Consider the following 15,857-nt stretch of genomic DNA (forward strand, 5'->3'; position numbering starts at 1 on the left):
CACAAACTGTCCCACGTCGGATGTCGAGAGTTGAGGGGTCGGTGTCCGGCGAGACCACCAACACGCCTTGGCAACTGCAACCAACGTGGAAGTGGAGAAAGGTGTAATGTCTGAACCAGCAAGGCCCAGGAGACTCGACATAAGCAGGGGAGTCAGGGCTGGCCCCGGGCAATCAGGGGAATCCAAAGAACACAAAGATAATCCTCAAGAGGACCCACAGGCCGGAGGCACGGGAGTCGCAAGAGGACCTCGAGCAGCTCATGAAAAATGCAAACTCAAGATGCAAGAGATGCAGTGAGGATGAAGATCTTTGTCACTGGATGTGTTTGAGGTTGGGGCTACTTGGAGCCCGAAGATATTGGTAGAAGGAAGCCAACAAGCCTTTGCAACTGCAAGTCAATGCGGTGCACATGGTTTCGCTTCCTCTGGCTCCAGCGAGGGGCCCTGGCCTCAAACTTGGTGAGAGGATAGGGCAGGCCTCGAGGGATGTGAAGAACCCCCACCTGTGTTGCTGAGCCTTTCGGAGTCCGTGGGCACTCAGGATTAGCAAAACAGTTTGCTTAGTTGAGGTGTCTGCAGATGCAGAGAAGTGACTCTTTCACTTTAAGGGAGATTCCTTTAGGTGACTTGGATGCCCACAGGCCTTAGAATGTTCCTGTATGGTACACAGGCATGAACGTTGCAGCAGACGACCAGGGTGATGAGATCAGGAGAAGCAGGAATCTTCCTAGTTGCAGCCTTGATGCCCAAAGCGAAGTCCTGAGTGCCCCGATGGTCGAAGAAGTGGTGTCGGAAATTAATCTTGTCCCACAATGAATCTAGGGACCCACCCACAGGTAAGCCTTTAAATACCCTACGGAAAGGGTTGGGACGATTCATGGGTCCCTCCCAATGGAAGGGTTGGATAAGGGGGAGGATACTTCCCTGTCCTTTGTCCAGTTGCGTGCCAGAGCCAGCGACAACAGCTTCCTGAACTGGTTTGAGCTGGACTATGCTTGGAGGGCACCAGGTGTGCCCCTCACGCAGACTATGTGGCGCTGGCAACTGCTCCCATCCTACCCCAATACACTAAATCCTATCTGGAAGGTGGACACAACTCCCTGTGACAGGATGCCTGTTGTTCTGCCTTCCCCTGCCCGAACTTGGCATTGCAGCAGGAGAGCAGAAACGTGTCTTGGCCGGCAGCAGCCCTGGCTTGCTGTCTGGCTCTGGAAGAATGGTACCTGGAGTACTGAGGGCCTAACAAAGGACCTTTCCAGTGCTTGGAATCATACCTGCCACACTGTTTCGAGATGGTCATCTCTTAATCACGTGGTGACCCTCTATATGTCATATGGATGCCTAACTTACAACCCGGGAGAATGGACTACGTAGTTTGTAGGGTTGTCTTGCTCCTGCAGGAGCACCCTCACGCTTAGTACCAAGCACCCTGCCTACAGCATTGCAAAGGCCTGTTGTAGGGGTGACTTATGGGTTTTAAGTGCTTTGACCTTCCATTTAGGGAAACCTATATCTTTCGTAAGTGGTGCTAGCATCAGCTTACACAGGCTGCAATGGTAGGCTTGTAGAGATAGTTTGAATGGTCTCCCATAGGTGGCATAATGCATGCTTCAGCCTGTGGGGGACCCCTGGGGTACCTATGTCTTGGGTACCGTAGTACCATATACTAGGGACTGATAAGGGTATCCCAGCATCCAATCTGGGATGTACCTAAGTACTTACCATTACCATTTAGGGGAGAAAGCACAGCGACTGGGGTCCTGATTAGCATGATCTCAGTCAGACTGGTCAGAAACAGCATTACATCAAACAAAAAGTGGGGGCAACCATGCAGGAGGATCCTACCTTCCTACACCTCTCCCTCGTTAAAGGCCCATGCTTGAGGCTCAGGCCTATAACTGAGGTTCAGGGCCTTTAACAACTGGTATAGCCCTCACCAATGGGCTATAATATAGATTTATTATTCTTAACTTCACATCTTTATGGCTTGAGGCTACAGTGATAGTCGAAATTGTGGATGCAATTTTTTTGTAGGTCGATATTTTGTCCGTGATAACGCAACTCTGCCACCCATACGCTTATAGGTAAGGTGAGTGACTTCATTACCCTGTGTAAGGATGAATGTCCAGAGCGATCTGTCACAAATGGACTGTCTTCGAGACTCCGCCCCCACCCCCAGGGATATACTTATATTGAAGGTTTGGACACCTTGTGAATTCTGGTGTAGAGACCACCCAAGTGCTGTCAATAATCTACCTTCTGGTAAAGTTATCCGCTCTGTGGTTGAAGAGCAAAGAGCATTTAAAGCGCTCCTCCATTTATCCCCAGGGAATAAATTCCATGGAAGGCTGTGGGTAACTGCCTGTTTAGTCACAGTATGATGTGAGCCCCAGGATTTGGAATAAGGCCACCTCCTGCATCAGAACAGCACAAAACCTCCTACAATTCAGGATGAAATTGGAAATTCAAATGTTCAAGGAACACTACCTCCAATGGGCTAACACGTCACCCCTTCCAATACCTAAACCTCCTGCCTCTGTTCCCTCCCCCTATGCATCCCCACTAGGGCTTGCCCACTGTAAAGTGCTTCATTGCGAGCCACCTGGGTTTATGCCTTGGACATATCAAACATAAATACATAACTATTAGCCTGGTGAGTGTGGCTCGATACAAGCCAGAGATCCCTACTAGTGCCTGTGCCCTTGTTGCCTTACTTAAAGTAGGTGGCTAAGTTACCCAAGAGGGCCACTATCGTGCGCCCCCCTGTCTCATCCCAGGATGGTCTCTCCCTGCATCCTGCTTCAGGAACACACTTGTTTTGTAGCATCTGAAACAGCCCAACTGTGCCAGCCCAGGGCTGTAATTCTATATTTGTTCCAAATAGGCTGACAGGTAGATTTTGACAAGCAGTACTGTACGTGTATATATTTATAGTCTCTTAGAAGTATTGTGCAGGTATGTATTTATAGGGAACTCATCTAGTTACACAGCAGAGGGGCGCTTTACAAAACAGAGGGAGGGTTACAAGACAGGCAGGCGTAATGAGAGTACTGTAAACAGGAAATTGGGCTTCTAGACACCGGCGTCTCCTCCGCCAAGGGGGAGGAGCGTCACCCCACTGCTCTGGGAGCAGTTTAAAAAGGAAAACTAGAAGGATAATCACTAACGTTGCTATCATTTTAGTTATCCTTCCGGCTTAGGTGCGGAGCCGGAAGGATAACTCCCCTTGGCTCGGCGGGGTCTTGAGTCCTAAAATGTCCATGGACTCGACAATTCTCGCTCCGGTGCCTACTCGATTCACGGGTTCACACTCTGCGACTCTGGGCAATAGCTTGCTTAATCTCCACAACGGCCCCTCGCGGCGGGATGCCTGGCTTTCACCTTGCGGATACTCTGCCGGGGTTATCTCACAGGGGAATACCAGGACGGGTTCCCTAAGCAAGCGCTTAGAAACCGCTTAGTGGTTTGCGCTATATAAATTCCTGTACATTTACATTTGGCCTCCTTGGCCAAGGGGAGGAGTTTGTGGCACATTCTATGAGAAAATAGCGTCCATTTCAAATAGGTGCTATGGAAGCAAAATGCTTTCATTTCTCCTTTCTTTTCCGACTCTGTATGTGTGCTGCACTGTACAGCATACATACAAAGTCAAAAATGTTTTCAAGTTAGTTTGAGCATGGTATTTTGTACTGGAAGGCTTCCCTGCCGGCTCAAAACCTATGCTAGACTCACAGAGACACCCTTGCACTATTCCGTCCGTGGAGACGGCAGCAGATTTCTGTGTCGGTGCTAGGGAGAGGAGAGAGCCATTTTTCTGTAACTTTGGCGCTCTCCTGCTCTCTCCTTCTCATGCAGCACAGCATTTGTGGCTGCGGCACTGCGCTCCGTGCGAATCTAGTAAAGCTGCCCCCTGCTGTTTGTATTTTTCATCTTTTTGTGCGCCTTGTGATTGAGTTTTCATTCATATGATGTTGCTGCTCCATGAATAGTGGTGGGTGGCTTCTGACCCTAGCAGCCAGAAAAGTGAGGATCTCTGTGTGGAGCACTTTGTAAAATATGCAGCACGTCTTGAAGGTAATGCAGCTAGCAGGGGGGCCAGTGGATAGCGCCGAAAGGGGGTGTGATCCTGTTGAAGTGCATCCGGCTAGAGATGCATCCCTCTTTCTATCCTTCGAATAATATAAATAGTGGCCCCTTGGAAGTGTTTGACATGGACCTTGGATTTTATGACTTTTGGTCCTGGTGCTCAACAGGGCATTCAATGTCTGTGAACCACCCCTTTCCTGCTGAAAACTAGCTGGGTCACAGCGCAGCAAGAGGAACTACCTTTCTCCTAGCCTTGAGTGGCAGAACCATCCCAACATGAGAAGCACAGACATACCCCGAGTATGAGGAACACAGAAGCAGCCCTGTTAGGATCGGCTAGTGTTCAGTTCAGGGCCACCTACCTCCTCCGCCACAAGAATGGAACTCTGTGCTGTAAGAGCAGATCCAGAGGTCCTGCAACAATGGAAAGAAGAGCTAGGAAAGTATGATTGAGCAATGCTGGAGGAGCCTCACTGCCTAGTGGGCTTACAAGGAATGGTAGTTGTACAGCTCCCCATGAACCTCCAACTGGCTGATATGGTAGCCATTCCCAAAGAAGGCCAACCCACAACACAATGCACCTCCGAACGTCCCATTTCAAGTAAAAATATAGACGAAAACCTCGGCTAACTGACTATTAAATTTAGTTGAGTCTCTAGTTCACCCAGACAATCTGACTTTATGCCAGGCCGAGTCATAGCACTGGCGTAACGAAAACTGAGGGGGCCTCCCTACACGGTAGGTAGAGGGGCCCCCCTCCGGGCTCAATCAGGAGCTCCCGGGCCAGAGTGCAGTGCCGAGGGGGCCCCCTGGAGCTTTGGGCCCCCCCGCACCGCGGGGCCTGCAGGGGCCTGTGTTACGCCCCTGAGTCATAGGGCATAAGATCCGTTGGGTACAGAACGCCCTGGCACTGGTACCCAGGCATTTGACTTCCACAAGGCATTTGACTCGGTGGACTGGTCATACTTGTTTGCACTGCTGTCCAAAATGAACTTTGGTCCCCGGTACATCAGCTTTGTCAAATTACTCTAAAGGCCCTGGTCTTAATAGACAGCTCTGTGTCCCACACATTTCCAATGCAAAGGGGCACGCCTAGTATGCCCCCTGTCGCACTTGCTCTTTGCACTCGCCTTTGAACCCCTTATGGCATGGCTCAGACTGGATGCTCTGGTTTGGGAGTTTGATTGGGGCCCAGGGGTATCAGATGATATAGCGTTTTACGTGGATGACATCCTCATTTTCCTGGTGTATCCAGGATGGTCGGGCCTGCGGACAACACATCTTGCAGATCTTTGGAGATCATTTGGGCCTGCACATCAATACAGCAAACACTTGGGGAATCAATCAGACATGAACCCTTGGGCAGAGGACCTAAAAGTGAGTGTGGACAGGTTCCGGTACCTCGGGGTTTACATCACGGAGTACAGCCAAACAGCTTGGAAGGAAAACTTACAGCCCCATCTTGCTTAACTACACAAGGACTTTGATTTCTGGTCCACGCTTCCCCTCTCACTCATGGGCAGATCGTCGATCTTCAAGATGGTCAGGCTCCCCCCTACTGTACCAACTAAAAACATTCCCTTACCCCATTACCAGGGCATTCTTCTCCCACCTCAACACAGTGTTGCAAACATCCTCTGGAGTAGGTGGCCACCCAGGATCGCGCTTGTTAAATGCTTCAAGTCCACATTCGATGGTTGCCTAGCTACACCTGACATACTCTCCTACTAAAGAAGGCACAGCTAGTGGTACTCAAAGACTGGTAGTTTGGAGATGCCCGCTTATGTGCACACATCACAGAGTGTTTGGCAATGCGGGATACTCTGGTGCAGCCATCTACCCCCCAGCACTTCCTCCAGCGATGAGGGCGTTGTACAAGGTGTGATGGGACACTCTTTGCGCATTGGGCTAGAACAATCATTTGACTACAGAAATTATGGACCGGGGGCATGCTCCCATAGGTGACTGCATTTCAGGAATTCGACAATGGGACTTCATCGACATCTCCTCATTGGAAGATGTAATGAAGGAGACCACCATTAAATCCTTTGCTGATTTACTGGAGGAATATAAGCTCCTACAGATCAGACATGCACTTATGTCGTACATCTCTGGCTTACTGGAACTGCCAAAATTTAGCACGTTGGAAGGTTAGGTACTGCTAGCCCTAACTATCTGACATAAACTGTCTTTCGTCTACAAATCATACCCCAGGCACACTTCATTTACAGTGGAAGACATGGGCACGCGACCTAGGACAGTTAGATGACGATGACTGGCAGGAAGCCCTGAGCTCCGGGGCACATCCTTTTCAACGCGGATGTTACCCCGCAGTGCTTTTACGACGCGTCCTTTACAACGCAAGTCGTAACCACGACTTGCGCTGGAGGGCGCTAAAGGATAAAGAATAGTATATTTACTATTCCAACACCTTCCCTACTATCCACTGGGACTGGTGTTAGAATAGTAAATTATACTATTTACTATCCGTGCCCAACAACGCAAGTCGTTGTAACGACTTGCGTTGTTAAAGACGCGTTGTAAAAGCAGGCGTTGAAACAGTATGCATTGTACCGGCATACATCCCTAAGCTCCCTGAGGGACTCAGCAATCACTGCCCAATACGGACTCATACAATATGTTATGTTATGTTAGGGTGTCTTATATAGCGCGACAGCTGCCCCAGCAAAAAGGCGTCCCGGCGCTGAAAGAAAGACTGACAATCTAAGTATCTTCATAGGACCTGTCCCACTCAGGCCAAGCTGTGGCGAATAGTATTGAACACCTCCACACACTGCCTTCGTTCTTCCAAGCATCCCAGGGACTTCCCACACACGACTTGGAATCGCTCATTACTCCCTATACTGGGTGGGAGCAATGGTCTGTCTTGGGAGGGTCCTGGAGGGCCCCCTTCCCCAAGATCCTAAGCTCATCATCCTTCTATATATCATGGACAACATTGAAGGCAACAGATACAAAAGAGCCCTGCTATGTCTGGCATTAGTAATAGCAAAACGTGACATCGCCAGACACTGGATGGCCCCAGAGGAGCCTAGCAGAATGGAAGGCGGGGTGAGACAAATGCGTGGCCCTAGAACAACCGGTCTACGCAGCTTTAGGTTGTCTGAAAAAGCATAAGAATGTTTGGGAGATAGGGCCCCATACAGGGGGCACCACTCACTCGGTCTACTACCACCAAGTCTCAATCTGTGATACGCAATGCGTGGACTTACTATGCCTAAAGGGGAGACCCAACATACATGCACCGGAGGGAGGCGGGGACGCGGAATACACCCACACCGGAGAGAGGGAGATGTGTGCAGTGAGCTCTGGAAAGACCTTTTCAACACTCTTTTGTAACAAACGTGATATCTGGGAATGGGATGTTACGTGTCGACTTCTCCAAAAAGGGTGTTATTTATGTAAAAACAAATCAATCAAACATGTTAGGAAAAAAAGAATGTCATTTGTTTCTACTTTTGAGGAAGCCTGATATTCTGTGCCCACCTGTATTCATCTTCAGATGTAGAGTGTTTGATTAGGAGCCTGAGACGGCTGTGTGAGTGCATGGAACACTTGGACTCCCTAAGGTCTCCTGCTGGTGAAGTGTTGACGGTCCACACTAGCAGCCTCACCAAACAATTAAGCAGTGATTCTGGAGTCCCATTTGGTATACAAGCTCCCCTGGCACGTTAGTCTCCAGGCCTCCAGCTGGACTTATCAAAAAATTGATTTATCCAGTTGGAGGACCTTTTTATGGCTGTTCACAACCGAATAAAGAGAATTCAGATTCAGTTGGAGGACCTAACTCTGCCTTCATCAAACTAGCATCTCTGGGGGAAAAATGTGTGCAAGGAAGGATGAAACATTACAAGCCAAAGTCAGGCATTTGAAAAATGATTCCTTATAATGACTGTGGATACCTATCAGTGGCTCAGGAAAACAGAAGACCCTGTGTGTGTTCTAATCTGTACCAGAGTGTTTTACCAGTGTCAGTTGATGGTCTGGTCAGCTGGCGAGATTTTATGTACTCAGCTGTGTCCTACAATAAATCTACATGTAATCAACTAGATGAATCCTGTCATCTATCTTCACCTATTTACAACAACCACCGTACTACCAGTGTCCAGCGTTAAAACAGAAATTCCCAGGCACAGAGTAAAGCAGTGTTATAACAGACTGTTAAGAGAGGAAAGGTTGTAGGAAATGTACAGTTATGTTAAGCTACGTGTGTTTTGAACGAACAAATTGCTGTAATAATATTAATAATCATAAGCATAATTATAAAGCAACAGTGTATTACCATGTAAGAATCGCTAGCACAAGAGAGAAGTGGCCCGTAAGGCAGGCAGTTGCAATAGTGGCCAAAGAGTCAATCACAAAGTTTTTGAAAACAGTGGTTGTACTCTTCTCACACTTTTGAGATAACAGTGGCAAAAGGTGATGGCAGCATCATATTGCATGCATATGGAATTATTCAAATTCAGGAAAGAACGAAAAACCCATCCCTGCAAGGAACAACACATTTGTTACTGACCCTGACCCAGCCTCCATCATCTATCAGGGCCCCAAACACGAAGGATACATATTCCCCTCTGCTCCCCTGTTATTGTATGTTATGTGTATTTGTATGGGGCCTGTATCACCAGGAAGGGTATCCTGGCGCCTTGAGTAGGAGGGGGGTGCCCTGAATAGGGACTATTAAAATTTTAAGTTTGTTATGAAATTCATGGACTGAGCTGATGGCTCTGATGTGCAGTACAAAGTTGTTCCAGGCTTTAGGAGCCAGGTACAAAAAGGCACAACAACCGGCTCTGCAGTGGTGGCTCATCCGCTAAAGTGGAGGAGTGTCGCCCACTGCTTTTTTGCAGTGAAACATGGAGAAAATAAAATGGCAATAACATGTGTTATTATCATTTTATTTTCTTCTACTTCTGCCCACATCTTTGTGGGGGGGGGGGGGGGGGGGGGAGCAGTGGTAGCACCCTCCTTAAGTGCGCAATGATGGACCTCTTGGGCCTCCCAAAACACTCTTGCGCACTTCGCATGTTCTCCATGCAGGCTGCATTACAGCCTACTAGGAGAATACGCCCAGGTCTCCAGTCAGTGTCTGAGCGCCGAAACATGGGGCTTAGACCAGTCACAAGGCTACCAAGGCAGCATTGTTATTAGCTGTGCGGGTGCCTGGGTGTGCTTCTTGTGGCCGAGTGAGGGGAGGACTACGGAGGAGAGATGCGGCAAGGTAATTTTTTTAATAGCTTCTTCCCCCGCATCCTCCCCCCCGCATCTATCCCTCTAGCTCCCACCTCCTCTCCCCTCCCACCCCTGCCCCCTACCTACGATCCGTGCCGGCCGCCGCTGCAGCTCTGGTTTGTAGGAAGCAGAGTGCATGTTTGAGCTGCCGTCCAGGAGAGCGGAGGTGTCTGGTCAGAGTGTATACGCTGAAAGGGCTGTTCCTTGATTGTATAGAGCTTTGTATGTGTGTGAGTGAGAAGCTTGAAAGGGCCACATCTGTGAATGGAGAGCCAGTAGAGGTCTTTGAGGTGTGTGGATATGTGAGTGTGTGGTGGGAGTTTGGAAACCAGTTTGTCTGCTGTGTTCTGCATTGTCTATCTCTTGGTGAGCTGTGCATGAATGCCGATGTTGAGTGCATTTTCATAGTCTACCTTGCTAGTGACAATGCTGTGGGTGATGGTTCTTCAGGTGTTAAGCAGGAGCCATCAGAAGATATTCCTGAGGAGCTTAAGGGTGTGATAGTAGGAGGAGGCAACCATGTTTACCTGGCTGGTCATCGAAATTTGATTGTCGATTACGATACCTAGGTTCCCGGCTCCTTTTGACATGTTGGGAGTCACCCTTGTTCTGAGGGCCACTAGGCCGAGGACCAGAGGGAGGTTTATTTTCTGAAGAGTTGCACTTCCATCGAAGCTGGGCTTCAAACAGTTGGTCTTCATCCAGTTTGCGACTCCAGACATGCAGTTTATGAACTTCGTCTGAGTGTTGGAGGTGTCTTCGGCGAGGGAGATAATGAGCTAGGTATCATTAGCATATGAGATGATGCTGAGTCTGTGGCTCGGTTTATGTTGGCGAGAAGGACCATGTAGACCTTGTACAGCTTGTGGCTGAGAAAGGTGTCATGGGGGATGCACTAGATCAAGTTGGTGGCAGAAGAGCTGACTGGGTGCATCCTGAGATAGAGGAGTAAATCCATATGAATGCGGGTCCACATATTCTGCACTCATGGAGGCATTGGATGAAGATGTGGTCAGAGATGATGTCAAATGTGTCAGGGAGATCGAGGAGGATGAGTGCTACTGTGTCTCCTGTGTCCATAAAATGGTGGATGTTGTCTGTGGCAGTGATAATGGCAGTCTTGGTGTTGTGATTGGGCTGGAATCCAGATTGGGAAGAGGCCAGGAGGTGGTTGCTGTTCAGGTGGTCAGCCTGTGATTTGTTGATGACTTCTCCCAGGGCTTTTCCCATGTAGGGTAACAAGGAGATAGACTTATAGTTTGCCAGTGTCTCCAGGTTCATTGAAGGATTTGTCAGTAGAGATAAGACAGTGGCATGCTTCCAAGTGTCCAGAAAGGTGGCAGTGGTGAGAGTCAGTGAGTATAGGAGTGAGGCCACTGCAGATGAGGTCAAGTCCTTTAGTGAAGATGAAGTGTGAACAAGGGTCTGATGGCATTTGCAAATGGATGGAGCACATGGTATTGGAGGTTTCCAGAGGGGTGATGATGGGCCAGCAGTTCAGGACGATTTTTGTAGTGTTCTACTCAACAGGTTGGAGGCTGGCGAGGGAGGAGAGGTCCGGTTGGGATGCACAGTTGTATCTGGTGCTGGGTTTGATGCTGAAAAAGGAGAACTAGGTGCAGAGTTCCTGTGATGGGGTAATGGTCGTGAAGCTGGCTGTGGAGGAGGTGAATTTTTTTCACTATGGAGAAGTTTTTTTATCAGTGATCTGTTTTTAATCCGTTTGGTTAGAGCTAAGCTTTTGGTGGATCTGAGATGCTGATTATAAAACTGGAGGAAATCTGTAGGTAGTGCTGTTGTTGTCATGGGTGTATCTCCATTGATGTTACAGCTGTTTGCAGTGGCTTTTGGAGAGCCATAGGTAATCTGTGTACCAGCTTGCTTTCAGTCTCGTCCATGAGGTGGTGATCATTTTGTGCAGGGTGGTGTCTGCGCAAGAGATGGTTAAGGAGTTGATGTTGGTGATAGATCAGAAGAGGTCATGTAGGTTAAGCATGAGCGGATTTTGCGGATTGGCAATCCGCGAATTTTGCGGATTTGCGGATTCGCAATCCGCAAAATCCGCGAATTCCCGCGAATTTGCGGATTTTTTTTTTTTGTGTTCGCCCGTGTTTCTGCCAGTTCGCGAGGGTTTTTACAATTTCGCAATTTGCGAACTTACCTGTCGGGTCGCAAGTTTTGCGAACTTGTTGTTTCTACGTGTCCCGCCTGTTTGGGACACTCTTCTTCATCACTGCCACTCTCTGTCACCACTGCCACTCTCTGACTACTCATGCCACCCTCTGGCCCACCCATGCCACCCTCTGTTTCATCACCACACCCTCTGTTTGTCCAGTGTACATTATTTTCGGCAAAGCAAAGCACACCTTCCCTGCCTCAAGTGACCTGAATTAATTTGGGGCTGATTAATGTGTCACAGAATATTTTTTTAGCTGGCACCTGCTTCCTTAGTGCGCCCTGATTAGTGATCTTTTGCACTTGCTAAGTGCTTTCATTGTTGCAAAATTAGTTACAACACCTGCCCTGCCCCAACTGACAATAATGAATTAGGGGCTGATTAATGGATTTTAACTTCCAGCCTGGCTCCTGCTTGTCTCCCTTAGCTGTAATTCAGGACCTTTGTGGCATATGTGTAACTATTCTGAGGTTCAGAGCAGGGTCACATAATAGTTTCAACTGGCAACTGAACTCTGGAGGGGCCCCTCAGGAAGCACTACAGGAAATGGCTACTAATGATGTGCCTGAACTTTTGAACCTGGTAAGTAGTTACTTTCAGTTTTGCTAAGATCGTATTTCTGCAATTTTGCACTTATTCGCGGGGCGCGAACTCACGCGAACAGTGCGAGCAGCGCGAGCAAAATCCGCTGCTCGCGGATTTGCGGATTTTGCGGGAAATTCGCAAATCTCGCGGATTGCGGATTTCCCGAAAATCCGCAAAATCCGCGAGCGTAACGGATTTTCCGCCCATGCTTAATGTAGGTACAACGATTTTGGAGGTCTGTGGTCCAGGTTTTCTCAAGGATCTTGTTTTAGTTTCTTTGGGTAGTTTTGGTGGGTGCACTTCTGTATTGGTTTGGTAGCTGCAGGTTGAATCAGAGGAGGTGGTCGGTCCAGGTGAGTGTGGAGGTCTTGTCCACCTTGTTGTCGGAAAAGCTGGTGAAAACTCAGTCAAGGTGATGTCTGGTGATGTGGATGGGGTCCTTCACTGTAGAATAAGTTTAAGTGTGTTCAGGTTTTCCAGGAGGTTGTTAGTGTTTACGTCAACTTGGTCTTCAAGATGAAAGTTGAGGTCACCAAGGAAGATGAAGTTGAAAACAGGTGGGGTGACGAAGTCCGCTATAGTGTTTCCGAAGTTGAATCTGGATCTGATCATTAAACATCTCCTTCATACTGTTAATCACTCCTTGCACCAGTGCAGTGTCCCAGTAAGTGATGCAAACCAGGGAAAAGTCTTGACTTGGAGTTGTGGCTGGCTTAATAATGCAGCAGTCGCCAGATACGTATGTGATAATCACTACAGAGGGGCTTAGGCTCCGCCTACATGTTAGGAGTCAGGAGTACATGTTTTGATTGGGCAGAGGTTGTATGCTTCCATAAAAAAGTGCAGGCATTTTATTTATTTATCCAGCTGCCTAAACTTTAACTTACAGGGTCACACACACACATGACATTGAAATGCTTGAAATGCTATTAAAGTGTCTTAGATAACTAAATATTGAATGTTGTTGTTCTCTGGTAGCAGTACAGATGGAAGGATGGCAGTCATTAACCTGCATAGAGTTTTAGGACAGGCTTGACAGTACAACTGCCACTTGACCTTTTTATCAACACCAATATTATTCTACATGCCTCCACAGAAATACATATTTATTCCCATGCTATTTACTTGTAAGACTTCATACTACCATGCAACATTACTTTAAAGACAGACCTACTGGCATTGCGAATGCTTGATTGCTCAGTTTTGTACTACTGGAATTCCACTGCCTTCTTTGAGGTTTTTTGCCTTCAAGATTTTTCCTCGTGATTCCTTCTGCGAGGCACTTTTCTGATTGAACGCTTCCTGCGTCAGCTCAATGTGGACGCTAGAAGTGGTCACCCTTACCTTTGGCAGACCAGAACAGCCAAGACTGGCATTCTCCATCAGCCCTGAAATGGAGATCCTCGACTAAGTGTTAGGTCCCAGACAGTTTGAGATGTCAACTTCCAGTACCAAGAGTGAGCAAATGGACCAGGCTCAGACTATTGCTCAGGCGGTCCAGGTCCATCCTGCCCAAGCCTTAGTCCAGACAAACCAGCAACAAACTCAACAATGGCACCAGTTAAGAGATGGAAATATTTTACTGCAACAGGCTCTTTCAGCAAGAACATCTGATGTTCAAGCGGTGTCTCCTAAGTCTCCATCCATTTTCTTGGGACTCAATTAAATTGAGGGACTTTTTAGATTTTAGATTAGTTTTTAGATTAACTGTTTTCTTTGCCTTCTGCCCCGCACAATTTACTCAAGATTGTGCTACGGTTGGTTAACTGATTAGTGCCTTGTCTGGACCAACTCTGGAATGGGTGACTCCTCTAGGAGCTTCAGAAGATCATAGTCTGCCCAACTACACTTTGTTTCTAAACAATTTTAAGTGAATGTTTGAGATCTGATCTTCAATCTCGGCAAAGGCAGCTCTTTGTGACATCCAGCAGTGGAGTCAAGATGCTTTGGCCTCTATGACCCAATTTCATCAATTGGCAAGAGAAACCACATGGATTGAGCAAACTCTGGTTAATTCCTTTCAACAGTGTTTGCGGGAAGAAATGAAAGATGTACTAGTACATTCTGTCAGACCTGAGCCTCAGTCTTCACTTATCGATCAACTCTTGACTATTAAACATCGTCTGTGAGAGTGAAAATTAGAGCAATGTAGGATTAGACCTTCCTTGCCTTTGGTACTATCTGTTTGTCTACTTTCAGGACTGTAACTTCTGAAGATCTGTCTGACTCCTCAATGAAGAACCAATGTAAGTTGGCGTCACTCATGGGGCTCTTACTAAATCTGAAAGAGAACATAAGCGTAAAAATTGGCTGTGCAAGTATTGTGGTTTTCCAGAACATCTGATCAGTGTCTACCCTATTTGTCTTCTGAAGCAGTTGTAAAACGCCAAGTCTTGTCTCTTGTGAAAGGAGAAAGGACGAGAGTCTCTAGTCCCTTTTATCATTTCTTCAAATGATCCTTATGTTTCATTATTTCTTTTACCAGTGTGGTTTGAATCGCTGATGAGAAAAAATGAAAGTGAGAATTTTGAATAGCAGAGCTAGTGGAGTATATCAGGATGTTAAATGGGCCCAAGACCATTATATTTCTAGAGTTTCCAAAGAAGTTCTGAACAAGTGCAGATTGTGGATGGTACACCTTCAACTTCAGGCCCAGTCAAGGAAACAACAGTTACTATGAAATCAGTCTTTATAAAATATCAATAAACCATCTCTTTCCACCTAATTTCTACTCCAAGCCATACCACAATTCTGGGAGTTCCTTGGCTTACCTGTCATAAGGCACACATGAACTGTGAAACTAGAACAATATCCTTGTCCTCCCAGTTTTGTAATAAGGTGATTAATGGACCCCACAAGAAAATTCAGCAAGTCCCCTGGCAGAGTCCAGAACAATCTTCAGAATTGCCTTAATACTCAATCAGCTTAACCTGCAGGTGCCTCTAGGTTCTTAGTCCCCAAAAAGACTGGTAATCTGAGACACTGCATTGACTATAGGGCACTAAACAAAATAACTATCAAGGACAGGTCATTTACCTTTAATAAATGATATATTACAATCTGTGTGGAATTCAAACATTTTTACAAAGTTGGATCTTCACGGAGCCTACAACCTAGTTTGTATTAGAGAGGAAGACAAGTGGACAACTGACTTTAGAACCTAGAACTCCTTTAGGACATTTTGACTACCAAGCTATGCCTTTTAGCCTCAACAATGCCCCTGTGATTTTTCAGCGCTTTATGGATCGCATTTTTGCGGATATGTTGAATCACGTCATTGTGGTCTATCTTGACAATATTCTAATTTTTCAAAAGATTTTGCTTCCCTTCCCATTTTCAACTAGTCACTAAAGTGTTAACTGGACTTCAGCAACATAACCTTTACTACAAAATCGTAAAGTGTGAATTCATCAATCCGAGGTAGAACATTTGGGGTTTTCTATAGATCAATAGAAACTTTCTGCCATATTTCACTGGCCTACTCCTTTGAAAGTCAAAGAAACTCAATGTTTTTTGGGATACGCCAACTTCTATCAACAATGCACTTGAGAATTCACATCTCTAACCAGCAAAATTACTCAAATTTTGAAGAAGAATATGTTAAGAAGGGGTTTCAGTGGAATGATCAGGCCAAGAAGGCCTTTCTCAATATGAAGCAAGCCTTTATCCAGGTCCAATTAAGAAATTTGTGGTTGAAACCTACGTATCAGATTGAGCTGTCAGAGCAGTTCTTTCACAGTTGTAAGAAGATGATTGT

The sequence above is a fragment of the Lissotriton vulgaris genome, chromosome 4_1 (genome assembly GCF_964263255.1).
Source record: "Lissotriton vulgaris chromosome 4_1, aLisVul1.2, whole genome shotgun sequence".
In the NCBI taxonomy this organism is placed as follows: Eukaryota; Metazoa; Chordata; class Amphibia; order Caudata; family Salamandridae; genus Lissotriton; species Lissotriton vulgaris.